Below are 21423 nucleotides of genomic sequence, written 5' to 3'. Positions count from 1 at the left end.
CATCTCTCCAGGTATAAAGATTCAAAAATACTACCCTGATGGAGTTATGCAAGAACAGTGCCTTTATGAACTGGTCTTTCCTCCTTTAGGGAATAAACACAGGGCCACTCCACCTCCCAACACACCAGTATCATGGGATTAATAGACCCAATTTCTTAATAGTCATTTAATCAACCCTACTCAGAAGAAATAACAGAATAACAGAGTTGGAAGGGACCTTGGAGATCTTCTAGTCCAACCCCCTGCAGGAGACCCTATGCCATTTCAGACAAATGGTTGTCTGTTATCTTCTTGAAAACCTCCAGTGTTGGAGCACCCACAATTTCTAAAGGCAAGCCATTTCTCTGATGAATTGTTCTGTCAGGAAATTTCTCCTTAGTTCTAGTTCTTAGTTCTTCTTAGTTTCTATCCATTGTTTCTTGTCCTGCCTTCAAGTGCTTTGGAGAATAGATTGACCCCCTCTTCTATGAGGCAGATTAATCTGTCCAAGCCATGTTTCTCAAATGGTGATTTCCATTTTCACCTGAAAGACTACAGAACCATCCCTTTCTTTGAAGGGAAAGTGGCGACAGCCAACTGGGAGGCTCCTTTCACAGGGATGGAACCATTTGCCTCTAACTGCACTCCCCAGTGTGACTTTCCACCACCGCCTTTGCTCAACACCCCCCCCCCCCCAGGAATACAGACTGCCAAATTCCGTGCAATCTGACACGTTTACAGAACAGCGGAGCTGAACTCAACCTTTGGACCTAAAAAAAAAAATGGCAAGAATCAGCAAGTTTATGCAGAAGTCCTATTGGACTAGCATTTCTGCTGCAGGATCTTCTCATTTTCATCTGTACTGAAGATGTTTGGACTTAGGCCAAAAAGCTGACATGCATGGAAGAACTCCAGGGCCTTCTGAACTGCCTCCCTGAAATGTTCACCTGTGGATCTGCCTTTAGAATGTATACCTGTGGATAGAAAACTAGCCCATTAGGGAGGAGACAAGTTTAGCCTTCACCCTGTCAAGCTACTTTTTCATGTGCCTGGATTTTACTGATTTGTTTTTGCACATAGTGTACCGTGTTCTAATATTCAGATTCAGCCTAGCCAAGGTACAAGTTTAAAGTCCCTATTAATGCACATGCTCAGGGTGGGAACCTGTGAGCCTACAGAAATTGTGCACTACAACTCCCAAGAGGCCTCATCAGCAGATCCAAGACTGAAAAATGCTAGGAGATTCTTGAGCAGAGATCTGGAGGACTACAAGCTTTTGATTTTTTTTTTTTTTAAGTTGTGCTGACAAGCCATTTCACCACTTTAATGCAAACTTTGCATGTATTCTATATTTTATATAAAGAGTTACATAGCTTTGAAATGATTAGGCATAGGTTAAGTGCAGATGGAATGGGCTAAACCATGCAGAGGTGGGTTGTTCTGCCTATTTCAGGTCAATTCTGATAATTTCTGGTATTTGTGCATTCTCTTCACAGTAATCTGCAAATTATTTTTAGTCTTTAAGATAGTGACTTTTCTAAGTACAGCTGTTAACTATGTCATTTCCCTCCAAATGCTTTATCTCTGCATGTAAATTCTCTTAACTGTCATACTTAAATTGGAACTATTCTCTTTGTAAGCATGCAATTATTTATTTTAGTAGGAAATAATTGAATCTACATCTTTAGCCAAAACATCTCTAAAGGATTTTCTTCAATCAATAAAAGAAGACAGACATTGCCCATAAGCTTACTTTCTGAAATACATATCCCAAAAGGAAAAAAAGATGGTGAGGGAAAAGGAAAAATGTCATATAACAAACAAGGAAAATCCTCTGCTTCTTCTCTTCACATTGCTTTCTGCTGCAGTCTTACAATTTATTTCCACATCCGGATAAAAGAGTAAAATCAGATTTAATTTCTGATCCAACATGAGACCAAGCTTTTGATGCAAGAACTAAGTTCAAACCCTGTTTCCAAGAACATCTCCCCAATGTTCATGTAACACAAGAAAACTCACCCAAGACAGTATTCCCAGTAGTTTTCCAGGAGGATGGTTTATATACTGTTTGCCTCAGACATTTTGGGCCTGAGCCAAAGCTTCAAATTTGAAGTCTCTGCAAAATAAAAGACAAGTGTAGCAATATCCAAACAAGGTCAAAAGTACTGTATGCCTAAATACTAATAGGCAACCTGTTCATTTTTACAGGCCATATTACTCAATGTTTCTGGCATGATTTAAAGGCCACTTCCTTGTGGAGCAGAGACTTGGTAAAAGGTGGAAGAGTAACATGGACAAAGAAACCCATCAGACCATCCCTGATTTCATGGATAAACATCTGCAACTGACCTTCTCAGCTAATTCAACCCAGGTATCTTAGTGACTTGTTAGCTAACTTGCTGAAGTTATTTTTTAAAAAATAACAAACCAGCAGAAACAAAAGCTGGTTCAGAACCAGCATCAGAAAGTCAGGCTTCTGCAGTTCCTCAAAAGTTCCTGGAAGTTTTGCTTCAGTTCTTTGTTGGTTGTATAGAGTCAGAAAAATGATTGTGATAGAGAAGTGCAGGAACTGTTGCTGAAGTAAAAGCCCTGAAACAATTTTAAGTCCTAAATATCCAGATAACATTTGGAAGCAACACAAGAAGAAACCTCCCTAATTCTCTCACATTTGTTAAGGGAATCACTGCTTTAAACGCACACTTTAACAAACACCACAGAAATGCAATTGTATAAAATAAGCCAATCAGTAAGGTAAGACTTGACAATGAGATTGCAGGCCATAATTGTCACCCACTAAACTAACTGTCAGCTTGGTTGAATAGATATTTCTAAATACAGGTGTAAAAACACATTTATTCCAAAAGCTTCTAAAATGGCATGGAATGTCTTCTAGCGTTGAAGCAGAAATGAAAATACTCTCACTCAGGAATTACCTTTTAAGCCAGTTTGGTGTATTGGTGAAGGTGCTGGCCTGGAAACCAGAAGACTGGGAGTTCTAGTTCCACCTTAGGTATGAAAGCTGGCTGGGTGACTTTGGACCAATCATCAAGAGACTGGGAATTCCAGTCCCGCCTTAGGCATGAAAACCAGCTGGGTTATGGCATTCCATGGTCTGCAGAAAGAGCAGGTTGGAAAGTTGTTAAGTGGATGAGTCCCTCAATGGCTCCTTGTCCTGATTGTTATTTACTACCTCTAGAATCTTAGGTAGCATCTGTGTTGATGAGCAACAATGGGAGATGATGATAGCTCTCCAGCTCATCTTGGTGAGTCTCCTCAATCCTTCCCTTTGTCTGGACTCTTGGACTAGGAAGCAACTCTTGGTGGACGTGCCTAGATAAGCACACTACTGAAGACCAGGAGATGAGCAAACAAGCACATTCCTCTCTTTGGGGCATACACCCTTCTCCTGTTGTTTTGTAAACAGGGAAAGACAATCAGCCGGAGGCCCCATTGGAGCTGAGGAATGTTAAGCATTTGAAAGGTTGCTTCTTTGATGAGATTGGAAGACAATGGTTGCCCTCCCCTTCACTTCTCTTCTGCTGGACCAACCCAGAGAACCTCATATGGAGGAGATGAGCTGTCTAAACCATTTCCAAACTAACACCACCCCCTCCCTGCCTGCAGTCAAAAAGGGTGTCAGTTATTTTGCTAATGTCAGCAAACTTCAGAGGCTGTGATGTGCTTCTTGGTATATCTGCACAGAATCCCTTTGCAATTGAAGCTATATGTTGTATATAGTATGTTTAAAAGTGTGTTATGTATGTGTACACTTTGGGAGCAAGCAACTAAATTTCATTTTCAATGTGTGCCGTTGTGCCCACAGTAAAAAATAACAATAAAGATTATCTAATATCTAAAGCCAGGCAGATGATTCCATTTCGAGAAGATTCAGTTTTTCCAGAGTGGCAATGCATTGCTCAGTGTAGGTGGGTGGGTTCTTGGGATTTCTCTCCCCCCCCCCTTTGCATTTGTGGCTCCCTTAACTAGAACAGAAAACATAGTATTGCTACAATAGCCAGAGAACCATCTTTCTGGAGAGCAGAGTCACCCCACCAGGCGGCTAGAAAGGGAGGGGAAAGGCAGCAGATTCCAGATAAGTTTAATGGTAACAAATTGTAACTTGTTAAAGGCATCAATACCACTTGCTATCACATTCTATTTAAATGGTAATGACACCCAGTTGAGCTCAAGGCCTGATAAGTACATAGAAGCTTGTTTTTTTTATTATTATTTTTAAACCAACGAAACAAAACATAACACACATACACACACAGTGTATACTCCTCCCTTTTTTTAACAGCGATTTCGTAACGGTAATCTTCTATTATTTACATTTCCCCCCCTTATTCTTCTTTAGAATATTTGTCCTTGTTGCCCCATTGTTTCTTATTTACATTTTTCTTCCTTCATACTATACTTCATACTAATAATAATACATATTATTATTACTATACATTATTATACACACATTTTCCATTTTCGACCTTTCCACATTTATTCTCCTCTATTATTTCTAGTCTCCAACCAGTCATACCACTTTTTCCATATTAGATAGTACTTTGTGTCTTCCTTTTCTTTTATCTCTTTTGTTAATTTGTCCATCTCAGCACAATCCAGGATTGTTCTATCACTTCTTCCTCTGATGGTATATTCTCATTTTTCCAGAACTGTGCGTATGCTATTCTTGCTGCCGTTGTTATATGTAGAATTAAGTAGTGTATTTCTTTACTATATTTTCTGTTTAAAATACCCAGCAAAAAGATCTCTGGTTTCCAATCTACGGGTTGGTCTATTATTTCTTCGATCCATCTTCTTATTTTAGTCCAGTATTTTTTCGCAACTGGGCATGTCCACCATAAATGATAATATGTTCCATGTACTTTTTTACATTTCCAACATGTTGGCAAATTGTTCTGGAACATCTTGGCAAGCTTTGCTGGTGGAAGATGCCATCTGTAAAACATCTTCAACTGGTTTTCCTTGAATGCCACTGACATAGTCAATTTTATGCTTATTTCCCATATTTTTTCCCATTTCTCCAATTCTATATTATATCCAAAAAATTTTGCCCATCTAATCATTGTGTCTTTGACAACCTCGTCTTCCATTTTATATCTCAATAGGTATTTGTATAAATTGCTAATTAATTTTATTTCTGTTCCATGTATACTTTTATCCAATTTTTGCGGCTCTTTTTGTATTTCATATAATTTTTTGTCCTCTGTATATTTAGATTGAATTTGTGTAAATGTCCACCAGTCAATCTCTCTGCCTATATCTTGTTCCAATTCTTGTTTTGTTTTCATATTTCCCTGTTCATTTACTAATTCCTTGTATCTAATTATCTTATTTATATCCAGTAGGTTTGGATGTTTCAGAGCTTCTGTTGGGGATAGCCACATTGGAATTCTTATATAATGTTTTTGTTTTATTTTTTCCCAAGTCTGTAGCAATGCATTCCTAACTATGTGTCTTTGAAGGTATCTGTGTATTTTATATTTTTCGTCCCATAGGAATGCATGCCACCCTGCTTGCAAGTCAAAGTACATAGAAGCTTAATAGTTTTCTTGGCAATAATATGGGAATAGTTTGTTATCTTTTCACAGAGGTGATTTTTTTTGATTTCCCAGTCAATCCAGGATGTTACATATAAATCTCAGTTTTCATCTTTGCAGCTTTATCCTTCAGCCAAAACAATCCCAACTATTGTATGTATAAGAAGGAAGCAATAGAACCCTTGAGGGAGCTTGAAAGAGGCCCTGAGTTCTATTTTTCTGCTGAGTTTCTAGACAGTCAGGGGAGGGGCATGCCACGAAACCTAGTTTACGCAAGATTTTTTTCCCTAGGATTTTCCTAAGAATTTTACGGATCATTGCAGAAAAGCAAGAAATGATGTTGCTGATTTTTAGTACGGTAAGTGGAAATGGGAGGGGTGGAAGAACTGCCAGAAACAATTTGGAGTACATGTAGCCTTGGGAGTCGACAACTACCTGTAGTGCGCTCTTTTGTTGCAGTGCCCAAATGGTGTGCCTTCTTTTTCCTATCTCCTTGTTGTTGTTCTTCTTAGTTCATGGTCCTAAGAAACTCAGGGGTGGCAACTGCTTCCAATCCTCTCTAGTTCTATAGCCCAAGTTAGTTTTGCAAGCCCCACAGCCAAGTAGGGGGGAACTGAGAGCTTCCTTCTTTGGCTGGGAGCCAGGTATTTTTAATGAAGGATGCTCCAAGGATGACAATTTCCTGTCTCAACATGTGTATATTTTGGTAATGATTTATAAGGGAATTTGATGAGTCAGCAGTTCCTGCAACTTCTTCTCCTCCATGAAATTATTTCAGGAGCCTTCTTTCAGCCTATCTGCCTCACCCTACACACGTAAACACACACAGACACCCACAAAACTGATAGGAGAGCTGTCAGGACTTGATAGAGGAAAGGCTTAGCCCTTTCAGTAACAGAAAAATAGTGTTAGAGCTGCTGTTTCCCGTGCCCCCCCCCATTTTTTGCCAGAAGAAAGGAGAATATCTCCTAAATCAGGGTTGGAGTTATGAGGACACTGAGCCAGAAGAGTTATAAGATAAGATAAATTTTATTGTCACTTTTTTCTGTGGACACATTGGGACACATGAAAAAATGAAATTCTGATATCCTCCCTGCCCCCCCCTCTCTCTATATATATGTGTGTGTGTGTGTGTGTGTGTGTGTGTGTAGTGTATATATGTGTGTATATATGTGTGTGTATATATACATACATATACATATATTACATACATATACATACACATATGTATGTATATGTATATTTATATACACCAGTGGTCCTCAACCTGTGGGTCGGGACCCCATTTGGGGTCGAACGACCATTTCACGGGGGTTGCCAAACAACGCAGTCCGCCAGGAGCCAATGAACAATTTGGTGGTGGCCATCTATGCTGAAACACATTCAGTCTTAGCTCCACAAGGCTGTCTGGAAACAGCGAGGAACCAGCCCCTGCCACGTCAGCCCCACCCCCTGGGTGCATGCTAGGGAGGTGTCACCCTTTGTGAGGAATGAAGAAATGCACCATCACCTGGAAGTGGCCAGCAAATGGCCCTCGCCTACTTCACATATTCAGCTTGATGGGCTCTGGGGGAGGGGTTTTGGCAGGCAGCAGGGCGCTCTCCTCACAGCACCAAGAGGCTGAGCCAGGCGGCGCAAATCCCAAAAGAAACGCGAGGACGCCTAGCTCCCAGCCTGCCTGGTTTCAGCAGGCAGCGGGGCGCTCTCCTCACAGCACCGAGAGCTGAGCTGGGTGGCGTGAATCTGATGAGAAGTGCAATGCTGCCTAGCTCCCAGCCTGCCCAGTTTCAGCAGGCAGCAAGGTGCAAAGTTGGCGAGCTTCACACTGCCCGGCTCAACTTCTCGGTGCTGTGAGGAGAGTGCCCCGCTGCCTGCTGAAACCACACCCACCCAGTAGGCCACATCCACTCCATCCACGCCCACCCAATAGGCCGCACCCACCCTGGCCACACACCCCTGCCCCCCCCCCGAGGGCAACTGCAATGCTGATGTGGCCCTCAATGAAATTGAGTTTGACACCCCTGTCATAGAGTAATAATGGGAAAAATGTAAACAGATTTTTCACCTTTTAAGAAATACTAGCAAATGCCATTTTAAAATTCATCTGCTTCCATATTCCAGTGTTGTTACATAAAATATCCCAGTAATTACAGCATGAAAAGGGAGAAAAATGTTCTTAGAGCAAAGAATAAATGGCTTTATATTCTATATCAGTGGTTCTCAACCTGTAGGTCGGGACCCCATTTGGGGTCGAACGACCATTTCCCGGGGGTCGCCAAACAACGCAGTCCGCCATTTTTTTTCCCCTTTTCCTTAGCTGTGCTACTCCCTTTTATTCTATTGGCTTTTGAAAGCCAATAGAATAGACTCTCTTGAATAGAGTCTAATTCTATTGGCTTTCAAAAGCCATAGGAATTGTCCAGGCTGTCTCTGCCCTGCTGAGCCCGCCAAAAGTCCCATTCTGCAAACGGTGCTGCACCAGTTGAGTAGTCCTCGACTTACGACCGGTTGAGTAGTCCTCGACTTACGACTGGTTGGGGGTCGCGGCATTAAAAAGGTTGAGAACCACTGATATACACACATATGTGTATAATATATATATTAATCACAGACCATTTAGAATACATAGCGGGGAAAAAACTCTTGGGAGTTAACAAGGTTGATATTATATGGTACAAAGCTATTACAGAATCTAACGGCCTCAGATACCATGAAGCCTCCACCCTCCCACCCAAGAAGGTAACAAAGAAAACCAATCAAGGAAAGGATGTGTAGCATCCCAGACAATATTGCGGACCCTGGTCAAGCATCGTTTCTATGCCATGTCCTGGATAGAAGGAAGTGAACTTCCAATAATATTTTCTGCTGTCCTCACTACTCTCTGCACAGCCTTCCTGTCTGAAACCTCCAAACCACACAGTAATACAATACGACAGGATGCCTTCAATAATCCCTCTATAGAAAGTGGAGATTAGATATAGATAGGTAGGTAGGTAGGTAGGTAGGTAGGTAGGTAGGTAGGCAGGCAGGCAGGCAGGCAGGCAGACAGACAGACAGACAGACAGACAGATGATGGATGCATGGATGCACGGATGGATGGATGGACAGACTGACAGACAGCTAGACTGATCTCAGCTATTCCTGAGTTATTTTAATCAGGATCATGCCACTTTCTTCTAGCAAAAGCTACAATTTAAAATGGAAACAAAAGGGAAAAAATACACCTCAGAGGACTGCTTAGGAATGGGTCATCCAATCATGAGGTTATCACATGAGACATTCTGTTATTTTGGGTGAGCTTTTTGGATTTGTAGATGTTAGAAAAAATAAGTATCATTGGCCTTTTTTAAAGAAAAAATGAAATTGAGTTTTTTTTAACATTACAGTTAACATTGCTTAAAAGGCATTATGTAACTCTATTACCACTGCAAAAAGGCTATATAATTTAGAACAGTGTTTTTCAAACTCGGGGTCTTTAAGAGGTGGACTTCAATTCTCAGAATTCCCCAGCTGGGACTTGAAGTCCACACATCTTAAAGTTGCCAAGTATGACAAACACAGCTTTAGAAGAAAAAAACTTAGCACATTATACAAATTAATAAACTAAATAAAGGAGGGGGACTATTCTAAACCATCTAAATAAAAATTAAAACATGAGAGAAAAAGATTCTTAAATACTACAAAACATATAAGGAAAGAATCACAAGAAGAAAATCATTGGAAAAATATCTAAATATAGAAAGAAGAACTACTAACATATGCAATGAGAATAAAAATCAGATTTCATTTTTCTACCCTGCAAGGCCCAATATTTAGCCTACTTTCAACACCAAAAAAGTTATCTGATTCCTGCTATGATTAGAACCAGGAATTACTGTATCAGGATTACAAGAGAGATTAAGATAATTCTCAATGGGAGTTCTGGAACCAATTAGAGATTGTATTTATTTCTGCAAGCTTTTCGGTCCTTAGGTTTACGTATTTTATCTTTGGCTATCAAGGGAGCCACATAGATGTATCTATGAGTTTAACCAAATTGCTATTTTAATCCTTTATTGTAATTTTTCTTTTTGATTGTATTTTATTTAATTGGTGACTTTTACCTTTCTTAAAACTACCTTGATCATTTTTTTAAAACATCATCAGCTGTTCAGCCTGTCACTTCTGGAGGAGAAAGCCAACATACAATTATTGTGATTAATTATTTTCACAAAATCAAGCAAAATGTGCTCAGATTACAAATGAAAATTGCACTGCACATTTTTTTTTAAAAAAGCACAGTGATTTGAATGCTTATGACTTATTTTCTGAATGACTACCTATCTTGGCACCATGCCATTGGTCACATCCTTGGTGGATGTCAAATAAATAAAAGTACTATTATCTGAAGGGGGGGAATTGCTCCATTTGACCTTGCCACTGAAAATTGGCTAATTAAGAGGAGAATCAGTGCAGTTTTAAAGGATAATGCAGAACCAAAGTGATTGTGTTCTTCTAATTCATTACAGTTAAGCAATCTTCCCCAATTTGCCAACTCCCAGAATTCCCCAGCCACCATATCAAAGGCCAAAAGATCATGCTAAGAAGGAATTCTGGGGACTGCTGTCCCAAAACATCTGGAAGATGCCAAGTTGGGCAGAACTGAAGTAGAGTAAGCCTTCAGTTATACAGATAGTCCTCAACTGAACCCAAAATTTCTGTTGCTAAGCAAGACAGTTGTTAAGTGAGTTTTGCCCCATTTTACAACCTTTCTCTCCACAGTTGTTAAGTGAATCACTGCAGTTGTCAACATGCTTGTTAAGTGAATCTGGCTTCCCCTTTGACTTTGCTTGTCAGAAGGTCGCAAAGGGTGATCCTGTGACCCCCATGCACTGCACATGCACTGCAACCGTCACCAATAGGAACCAGTTGCCAAGCATCTGAATTTTGATCACATGACCCAGGGGAATGCTGCAATGGTCATAAGTGTGAAAAATGGTCACAAGTCACTTTTTTTAATGCCACGGTAATTATGAACTGTCACTTAATGAACTGCTGTAAATGGAGGATGACCTGTAGTATATGCTTGATGTGGAAGTATTGACTGTCTAGAAACAATCTTTTCAGTTTCCAAAATGGGAAGAACTTATGATGCTTCAGGGGAGGCAAAGGGCCAAGAAAAAAAAGCTACTTAAAAGAAGAATACTTCCGTTTTTTAAAAAAGTCCTCTTTGGCTGATTCAGAAGGTGATACTAGCTGTTTCATGACACAGAGTGAGATGTTGGGAAACTTGAACAGATACTCTTTTTTTCAGGATGAAACACAAACATGGAGGGGCAAGAAACATCATTTATGGCAGAGCTCAACAACTAGGCTGCCCACCCACCCATATTTAAAATGTTTTAAAAAGTTATTTTAATTAAGAATAAAGACGAAATTGAGTGCAGCACAGCACCAACCAGCAGTATAATTTTTATGCAGAGTAATTTTATACATAAAAATTATTACCTAAAAAATTACATAAAGACTGAAGAATGATGGTGAATTACAAGTCAGGGCTTTGAAAACAGGACCTTTGGGCCAGAAAACAAACAGATGAGTAGATATAAATTACAACTATCTAGATTTCATTTAAATATAATGAAAAACTTTCTGAACAGCAGAACAATTTACCTTGGGATAGTGTAGGTTTTCCAACTCTGAAAGTTTTTAAGAAGAAGCTGGGCAACTACCTCTCACAGATGATTTAATTGATTTACCTCTCCATTCTCCTGGCTGGAGAATTCTGGAAATTGAAGTCCACGCATCTTCAGGTTGTCAAGTTCAAAAAACACTGATTTGATTTATGAATGAATGAATGAGGGTTTCCTGCCTGAGCAGGGGGTTGGACTAGATGACCTCCAAGGTCCCTTCCAACTTTACTACTATTACTATTTATATAGCCGCTCACTGTGACAGATGGTCCTGGGCGTAAGACCACAATTGAGCCCAAAATTTCTGTTGCTAAGCAAGACAGCGGTTAAATGAGTTTTGCCCCATTTTATGACCTTTCTTGTCACAGTGATTAAGTGAGCCGCTGCCATTGTTAAGTTAGTAACATGGCTTCTTCACTAACTTTGCTTGTCGGAAGGTCACAAAAGGTGATCACATGACTCTAGGACGCTGCAAACATCATGAATAGTTGCCAAACATTTGAAGTTCGATCACGTGACCATGGGGATGCGGCAAGTGTGAAAAACGGTCAAAAGTCACTTTTTTCAGTGCCGTTGTAACTTCAAATGATCGCTAAACCAATGGTTGTAAGTTGATGATGATCTCTTTTTTTTTTTTTTTTTTTTTGCTATTTTATGAGACTTTATTAAGACAGGTTGCTCTCAAAATTCCAGATGTGCCTTCTGGTCCAGAGATTGACTGCTTATGCTTGTACTGTGGAATCTGTATTTCTTAGCAAGGTTGAATGGAAACACAGATTGTCTTTAGAGGAGCTCTGGTGCCTCATTTGTACAGCCCTTTGTTAAACCACTTATGTAGCCTGAACATAAGTCTCTCATTTCCTTATAGAGCATTTTCAGTTTTCATTTGAATCTTGTTTTATTTCTCTCTACAAAATACGGTCTGAAGCATATGGCCCTCTTGGGTCGGTCTCTCTCTCTCTCTCTCTCTCTCTCTCTCTCTCTCTCCCCCTCCCTCCCTCTGTGTCTCCCTTTTCTTTCTCTCTCCCTCTCCCTCCCTCCCTCTCCCTCTCTCCCTCCCTCTCCCTCTCTCCCTCCCCCCCTCTCTCTCCAGCACACCCATCTTTTGCATTTTTTAAAAGGATACTGCAGACCATGAAAAAGCAGCAAATGGTTGGCCATTGGGATTTATTCTGGAGACAGTTTTATTCCATGGGAGAGGAGAGAACTTTGTGGAATTGTCTGCCCAGGATACCAGATTAACTGGCCTTGAGCCATGTGTCACTTGATACAGAGAGGAGGAGGACATGTCATTAGCTATTATGTCTCCAGCAGCAAAATATATCTTTAGAGAGGTTTGGCAAGAAGGTAATAAGGATGCCAATCAAAGAAATAACAAAAGTCCTCACTTGTGCCTGTGACTTGGGGAGGTATCTGTCTGAGCCATTTCTGAATATTTTCTGTCAGTTGTAGACTTCAGATAAATTTCACTCCTCCTTGCTTTGGTAGCAGAGCTTGCATGTCTCCATTAAGATAATTTTCCTTATGAGCACAAAGAGCAGAGAGCAAACTGCAGTCCCTTCCAGCACTGATGATGTTACCTAGTAGGGTAATGAAACGTCTGCAAGGAAACAGCCAGCTCAGAGCAGCACCGAGAAGTCCACATTTCGACCCTGAGCAAAAGATATTCTCTTCTATTGGTATCATTTTCCTAGTTCTCTGTAGACTACCAGCTTCTCCAATTATATCCAAAAGCCAACCAGGAACCAATTTTCTAGTAACATAGAGATTTACCAGTAGATTTTAATTCCAAATTGCTGCATTCCTGCTAAGTGGGTGGTGAATATTGTAGCTTCACCTTTGCCACAAACTCATTTGACAGACAAAACCCAGCTCTGATCTCAGTCAGAATTATTTCTATGAGAGTCATCCTCTTGCATTTCCTTTTTCTCTTCTTTTCAGACCTAAACCACACGAAATAGTTTTGGTCCCTCTGTGCTCGCAGCAGCCATATCAGTGAGCAGCACTGACTGCAGCTTGCTTTATCATATTTCCCATCCTTGACTCATCGTGACTGTCAAGTATTAGCCCAGACTTTGTAAGGACGTATATAAGGAAAGAAAAAAAAATATCAAAGGAAACTGACAACAGCTAAAAAGGAGATATATGCGGGTTTTCAAGCCTTGAAACCTGAACTGAGGATAAGGTACTCTGGGGGGGGGTGTGTGTCAAAAAGTCAAAATAGTTAATTGAAGGACACCTCTTTTTTAACATGCATCCCTAAGAGAATGACCTTGGGGGGACAAGAGGAAAAGCCACAGTCTACTCAATAGTCTGAAGAGAGATATCTCAGCCCGCAGGAGGAATGGGGGTGGGGGGTGGAGGGTGGGGGGTGAAAGAAGCATCTCAGGAAGGGGCCTAGGACAACTCGCCGTGGCCAACTTGCTGCAACCAACTTGCCACAGGACAAGAGTTACACTAATATCAAAAAAAAAAGGTGAAATAGAATCATTAAAGAAAAGATGCAAAAGAAGGGACAAAATGAAATGTGAATGACAAAAATTAATTTTTAATTATTTTAAATAATTAAATTGAATTGTTGAATTGTCCCATGGTGAGTTGGCTGTGGTACCAGAAAGGACCTCCCTAGTTTTCAGGAGAGGGGAGAGGTGCTTTCAGACTTGCAAGATTCATTTACTTATGCTTTGCATTCCTTATTTGGAGTACCTGAAAAGGCCGGCAGCATCAGAATATGCAGGAAAAAATGGGGTGGGACTTCTATTATATAGTCACAATTATCTTGACTTTCATGACACTTACCAACAGTAAACATCATGACTCAGAGTCCATATACCAAGCTGGACCAGATGTAAGATGTATTTAATCTGTATTTATGGGTTTGGTTCTATAAATTGCTAGGAATTAATTAAGGACCTTTTCCTTTTTTTACATGAACCAGATGGTTTTAATTGGCTTCTGGAAGTCTATTTTCAATGAAGCCAATGTCACCTCCAGGGAGAAGCCATGCCAGAGGACTTGGGCCATCATGGAGAACCACCATCTTTGGAATTTGGGCCCATCTGCTTCCTGGAAATGGGACACTCCCAACATTTACTTGTGGGAGGGTTACTTTGGACAGGTTGAATCCAGTTGTATCTGGCAATTGTGAGGATATCCAGGCACCAAGCCATATAACTTAAATTGTGCCCAGTAGACAATTGGCAACCAGTGCAGATCTTTCAGTACAAGAATTATATTGTCTCTGAACCTTGCGCTATTTAACCAATTAGCTGCTGTATTTTCATCAGTTGCAGATCAGCCTCTTCCAACTTGATGCCTATCTCAATTCCAATATCTCCTGCAAACATCAGGATATCATCGCCCAGAATTACCCAGGCACTTTTGAAAATTCTGGAAAACAAAATCTAGAGTCCAGACATCTGGAAGGCAAATGGGGGGAGTGGGGAAAGCCATGTTAGACTTCTATAAACTTCAGTCAACATGACCAACAAAATATTATATGGATACCTTGGTGCTTTCTGAGCTTGTTGGTTTTCTTGCAAACATTTTATTACCAAACTAAGTAACGTCATCGGCACTGATGATGTTACTTAGTTTTATAACGAAACATCTGCAAAACAATCACCAACCTCAAAAAGCCTCAAGAACCCCCTCAGTTTAACCCTGAGTACAAATATTCTTTTCAATTAGTAGATATCAACCCCAAATTATAGAAGTCTGCCATAACTCTGAGAGGAGCTGATATTTTGGATTATCAGATTCTTCCCAAGAATCTAAGATAAAAGTATTATTAACATCAGTTCACAACAATGTCAAGTCACAGCTGCCAGTGGGCACTGGCCTTCATACACATTGAGTTTTCCCCAAGAACCTAGGATGTCATAATATATTGACATAGTATTCATTACATACAGATCTGAGCAGTTTGGCCCTTTGCTATTGACAGATGGAAATGTTGTTAATGTGAAGATTTTCTAAGTGCCATCCAAGATTTTTTAATATGACGCCCAGAGTTCCAGTAATCACTGGGATCACCACAGCCAGTTTATGCCATAATCTTTCGATCTTCAGATCTTGATACTTTCTGATCTTCTCCAATTCTTCTTCTTATTTTGTGTTGCTGTTGCTATGATGGCATGCTCCTTCTTTCCTACAGTGGGGCATATGTTCAGATCCCTTAAACAAAGGATGCAAAGTAGTTTAAATCTTCTGCTGGTGAAATTTCAAAAAAAGCACAGACCAAACCCTTTTCCTGAGAGAGTCATGCAATCTCACCACAAATATGCTTCAGGCAGAGTTATTGCTGTTTACTGTGAGTAGGGAAATGTCAGTATGTGCAGTTTTTGAATTTTGGGGAGAGAACCAAATTTCCCCTACAACTTCCTACATTTCAAAAAATTGTCAGGGCCAGAAATTCTCTGAATTGTGACTTCACCAACTGTGGGTTAATATATCAGGGTTCCTGTTCCCACCATTGTTCCTTCCTTAGTGCCAATGTCCTTGTCCCTGCTGATTTTAACAAAAGTGAAAGTGGGGGAGAGAAGGACCTCTTTAAGCCCAGAAGGAGTTCTTACATTCATGTCCCACCTGTTACATTTTGATGCTTCAAACCATGTAGGTGGCAGCCAAACTCACATAAATGAGATTCTGGGTGGAATAACCTTTAAAAAAAATGAAAACAGTTTAAACAATTAATAGACAATTGGGAATTCTTAACACCGCTTGCAACTCATGATTCTATCATCTGGCCCAAGTGTTTAATGCTATTATAAAAACCAGCCAGCTGGGGATGTGTGTGTGTATATGTGTATCCCCAGCCGCTGGTTTTTAGATATATTTATATGGGAGTTGAAGTCCACACATCTTAAAGTTACCCAGGTTGAGAAACATTGTTCTAAACATTACAGTAGAAACCAATCATATCCTTCAATGTTTATTGTTTCAGTGGAGAGCTAAAACTATCTGCTGTTTTATAAGGCTGCCATTTCCAGATTTGTTAAATCCATATGATGATGGTTCAATAGAAACTCTAAGCCATATGCTATTGTACAACTCCCTATATAAGGACTCTAGACAGAGCTTTATATATCCTGTCTTGAAGAAATTTCCAAATAGGGAATGTGATTTCTATTTAATGTACTATTCTCAGACAAGGAATCAGAAATAATCTCTTAAGTCACCCAGTTCTGGGCTACCATTTGTATGATATGCCATACAGTTATTTAGGATCAGAACTTCTTATAATAGTGTTTTATTTGGATTTATTTTAGTAACTTGTGCTTAATTATTTTTAGATTCCATTATATTTTTATAACTCCTTTATACTTATTGTTTATCTCTTGTACACAAATACACCCATATATAGAAAAGGATGTAACACGTCTTTTATTCAATATTTTATTTCTATCAGGGCTGTCATAAATAAATTTGAATTTGATTTGTTAAGTTTTGTTATTTGTGTCAGAAGCATCACAGTTGAAATAAGGCATATTATATCACATAACATTTAAAAAATAAAATACAAGATTAAAATTAAAATTAAACAAATCCTGCCTGGAATCTAGCAACATTATCTGTTAAATAAAGAACATCAAGACAGAAATAAGTGACCCATTCCCGGCTACTGTTTTTAAGAGAAGATTTTGTGCATCACATCCAGCACTAGAACCTTTGGAAAACATATTCTGAATCAAAACATTATAGGGGTGAGAAAAATGGACGGCTTAGTTTCCTAGGCAAACAAACAAGATATGTGAAGTCTCACATCAGAAGTATAATATGAAGAGGCTTTGAAAATGTAGCTTCACAAGATCTGCCATGGCCCATTGCCATTTGGGATGTGTTGGATTATCCTCCCCATCATCCTCAGCCTGAAGTTATGATGGTAGCCAGATGGGCATTTTAATGCTGCCCTCAGGCAAGCTGAAAAATGGTGGCTGAAATCTTCATGCCCAGGTTTGCACACTGTTCTAATTATTCACAGTTCCATTCATACCCAGTTTTATGGATTAAACCGTTCTATCTGAGTTAGCATCCCATGAAGAGCTAAAACGAAGCCATTCATATGGCTCCCGAGTTATTTCAGTGAAGAACAGGAACAGGGAATTTTGCACTGTATCCTGCCAAAGGAGAGCTACAGTCCTTGCTTTCTGTATGTTTCTTTGTTGTACTGCAAAGGTGTTTGGATTTGCCAGTTGCCAAGAGGGGACCCAGGAGTGGCAGCTGGTCTTATTGACAGTCTCTCTATTCAAGCAGACACAAAAAAGGGGGACTGAATTGTGTAATGTTAACAAACCATTTATTTATTTAAAAAAAAAAAACTTTTTTCCCTTTGCAGTGACAACAGATTCCTGACACCTCTGTTCTTTCTCAGGTGCACCATGCTAATGTGTAACAACAAAAAAAAAAAAAAATAGGAACCTGTCAAACAGGTCTTTGTGACCTCTTGATGGAAAACCTCCAACTGGCCCTGAGTCACACTTACAGCTACCCATCCCAGGCCCAGGCTGAGGAACAAGGAACATGTAGCCAGCCAAAGCAACTCAAGAGAAGATACCTGCAAAAGGGCTCCACTTCATGCCTTCTGCGTTCAGTGCAGAGTAGCTGGGGGGGGGGGGGCTGTATATTGCAAAGGATTTTGCTTTCAAGGTCTTCCATCATTCTTTTCTTCGAGTTAATGCTTTGAGGGGAATTAATGTCCCCAAATCTGGCATGTAAATGTAACAAAAGTTTTCTTCCCTGCAGGCTTTTTCTATGTGTTTTCTATGTTTTTCTGTCTTATATTCAGGGCTCTAGTCTAGATAATTTCTTTCCAATTTCTCATGGTGGTGTTTTGGGCTGACTTACACTTGGGAGTTTCTGGTGGCTGGCTAACTGTTAACATCTCTCCATTAATCTGCAGCCTCTCTGGCGGCTTATACTTTTCACTATGAAGGGCTGCTGGGAATAGTTCCTTCAGGAAAATCTCCTTTGAGATTTAAGCTGGGGAAACTACAGACCATCGAACAGATGATCTTACCATAAAAAAACTGGACCTGAAGGCAGGACAAGAAGCAACGGATGGAAACTAACCAAGGAGAGAAACAACCTGGAACTAAGGAGAAATTTCCTGACAGTTAGGACAATTAATCAGTGGAACAACCTGCCTCCAGAACTTGTGAGTGCTCCAACACTAGAAGTTTTTAAGAAGAGACTGGACAGCCATTTGTCTGAAATGGTATAGGGTTTCCTGCCTGAACAGGGGGTTGGACTAGATGACCTCCAAGGTCCTTTCCAACTTTATTATTATTGTTGCTGTTGTTGTTAAATTCTCTCAACTTGCAACCACAATTGTGATCAGACATTCCATTGCTAAGCAAAGCAGTGGTTAACTGAGCTATGTCTGGTTTTATGACCTTTTTGCCACAGTTGTTAAGCGAACTGTTGCACTTGTTAAGTGAATCATGCAGTTATTAAGCCAATCCAGCTTCCCACATTGACTTTGTCTATTGCAAGCCAACTGGAAAGGTTGCAAATAGCGATCACATGACCCTGGGATGCTGCAACCATTATAAAGGCATGCCAATTGCCAAGCACCTGAATTCTGATTATGTGACCATGGGATGCAGAAAACCAGTCACTTTTTTTCAGTGCCCTTATAACTTTGAACAGTCACTAAACAAATAGTTGTAAGTCAAGGACTACCAGTAATACCGTGTTTCCCTGAAAATAAGACCCAACTGGAAAATAAGACTTAACATGATTTTTCAGGACCCTCGTAATATAAGCCCCACCCCAAAAATAAGCCCCATTAAATTAAGATTGTCAGCAAGACAGATGCATTTAGTATCGTATTTCCCTGAAAATAAGACCTAACTGGAAAATAACTCCTAATGAGTCTTTTGGAGTAAAAATTAATATAAGACCCAGTCTTATTTTGGGGAAAACACGGTAATAATCTTCTACTTCCAAAATAGCAAGAACAACTCCTAACGCAAAAATTCTATTCTATTCCATTCCATTCCATTCCGAGGTATCTCCAGAGGACGGGGGGGTTCAATGATGAAAGGAGCATTGTGTCATCATTGTGCAAGGCCCACTCCATTGCTACATCCCTCAAGACAATCTGCGCAGTACAAAAAGCATGGCATTTCCGTCACCACTGTGCCCCACTGGTCTAGAGATTCTGATGAAAACATCAGCTCCTGCTGATGCCTCTGCCCTGCCTGCCCAGGTTCAAGAGGAAGCAACATTGGCTTGGGCTGATCCAAAGCTCAACCGTGCACAAGGTAACATGTGAAACGCAGATCCTGCATATGAGCCGCTGGCTCAACCCATCCGGTCTTCGCCCTCTAATGGGCACCTCCACCCAGTGAGGACACATGAAATGTATGCTTTTTTAAAAAAAAAAAAAAAAACCAAACCAAAAATACTACTACTACTACTAATAATATATTTGAGCATAAAAGAAGATCCACCCTCCTGTTACTAAGGCATCTCAAGAAGCTTGCCAGACAGATTCTACCATGACACAGCAGCGGATGTGCTCTGACTGACAAGTTCTGGCAGTGGGAGAAGGCTGAGTCTTTGGAGAAGGTCGATGATTAGAGATAGGAAACTTGCAAAATGTTTTGGTCAAAGGGACTCCTGTTATATCTCTTCCGCACTTGAACAATGCATAGATCTTCTCTCTCTCTCTCTCTCTCTCTCATATATTCAGGCACAGGATTTTATATATAGCAAAAGGAATGGGACCCTTGCAGTGGTGGGATTCAGCCTGTTTCCACCACTTTGGCAGAACCGGTAGCTAATTTTTTGTTGTCCAGCCCCAGAATGAACTTCCAGAAGCGTATCCACATAGAGAACCAGTTGTTCACATATTTGAATCCCACCACTGGGCCCTTGCCTTATTTTCATGTAACCTTCAGCACACTTTCAAAGGACACACATTCTTTTAAAGCTTAAGTGAAAAGAAAATAGAAAAACAACTCCAGGAGGAGGAGGAGGAGGAGGAGGAGGAGGAGGAGGAGGAGGAGGAGGAGGAGGAGGAGGAGGAGGAGGAGGAGGAGGAGGAGGAGGAGGAGGAGAGGGAAAAAAAGGAAAAAGGAAGGCAAGAATAAACTAGCCTGAAGAGGAGGCATCAGGAGTAGAAAACTGGGGTAGAAAAAAACTAAAGGTAAAACTTCCAGAAACATGTGTGGGTGCCCCTAATGAGCACCTTAATCTTCTCAGGCAGGCTTTGCCCCTGTTAGCAACTGACAAACAGGGTGGTGGCACAGATCTGCACCCTACCTGGAGACCTCAGACCAGCAGAAACATCCACACCGGATCATATAATGCAGGTTTCCCAACCTTGATATGTGAATAGTCAACCCACAGTGAGATCATTGGCCTCCTGGAATTGTGGATGTTCCATCACTGGACGTTTTCAAGAAAAAACTGGACAACTCTTTGCCTGGGATGGTATAAGGACTCCTCCTTTGGATAAGGGGTTGGACTAGAACACCTCTATGATTCTATGAACTCCCAGAATTCCCCAGCTAGCTATGCTAGTCTTGGAATTCTGGGAATTGAAGTCCACATGTTTTGCCAATCCTGATGTAATTCATGGCTTTGTCTTCTATCATCCTGCTTCTATCATGCTTGCTTGACCAGGGCTGGGCAACCTGAGGTTCTCCAGAGATTACTAAACTACAACTCCTACCAGAAGAAGTTATAGGTGACCAATAATGAAACATGCTGGTAGGTTTAGTTCAGTGATAGCTGGACAGCCAGTAACTTTGGTCTATTGGTTAAAGTATTAGGCTAGAAACCAGAAGATCATGAGTTTTAGTCCTACCTTAAGTATAAAAGCCAGTCACTCTCTCTTAGTCCAACCCACCTCACAGGATTGTTGTTGGGGAAAGTAGGAAGAAAAAAGAGCATTAGGAATGTTCGCTACCTTGAGTTATTTATTTAAAAAAAATAGTGAAGTTGGTAAATAAATAAAAAATAAACAAAAGTGCCACTTTCTCAGTTCTTTGCTTGACATGATATGTCCCAGTTCTAACTTGACCTTGTACCACATCCAGGCAAGTATGACGGACTTTTGGCATTTTGCTCATGGGGGAGAGCTGCTTAATTAGACTGTACAAGAGATTCCTAGGGACATTTACCTCCAGAAAATACCAACTATCAGCAAAAGCAACTAATTACAAGCCCTTCTGCAGACAAATGCGGCAGGGGGGAGCCAAGATAGG

At 40.4% G+C, this 21423-nt stretch overlaps 2 long non-coding RNA genes across 2 annotated transcripts; one reads left to right on the top strand and one right to left on the bottom strand.

Moving 5' to 3' along the window:
• Positions 1-352: 352 nt before the first annotated feature.
• Positions 353-18336, bottom strand: LOC120315838. The gene is made up of 4 exons (XR_005558795.1): positions 15794-18336; positions 2913-3091; positions 1999-2095; positions 353-953 (listed from the first exon to the last, which is right to left on the bottom strand). It is a non-coding gene; the product is annotated as an uncharacterized LOC120315838 (long non-coding RNA).
• LOC120315833 lies at positions 13245-16651 on the top strand. The gene is made up of 2 exons (XR_005558794.1): positions 13245-13391; positions 14145-16651. It is a non-coding gene; the product is annotated as an uncharacterized LOC120315833 (long non-coding RNA).
• Positions 18337-21423: the final 3087 nt, after the last annotated feature.

Source organism: Crotalus tigris, unplaced genomic scaffold (assembly GCF_016545835.1).
Source record: "Crotalus tigris isolate CLP2741 ecotype Arizona unplaced genomic scaffold, ASM1654583v1 scf7180000017582.600645, whole genome shotgun sequence".
Taxonomy (NCBI): domain Eukaryota; kingdom Metazoa; phylum Chordata; class Lepidosauria; order Squamata; family Viperidae; genus Crotalus; species Crotalus tigris.
The sequence above is the reverse complement of the archived record's forward strand: the minus strand, read 5'-3'. Positions and strand labels throughout refer to the sequence as shown.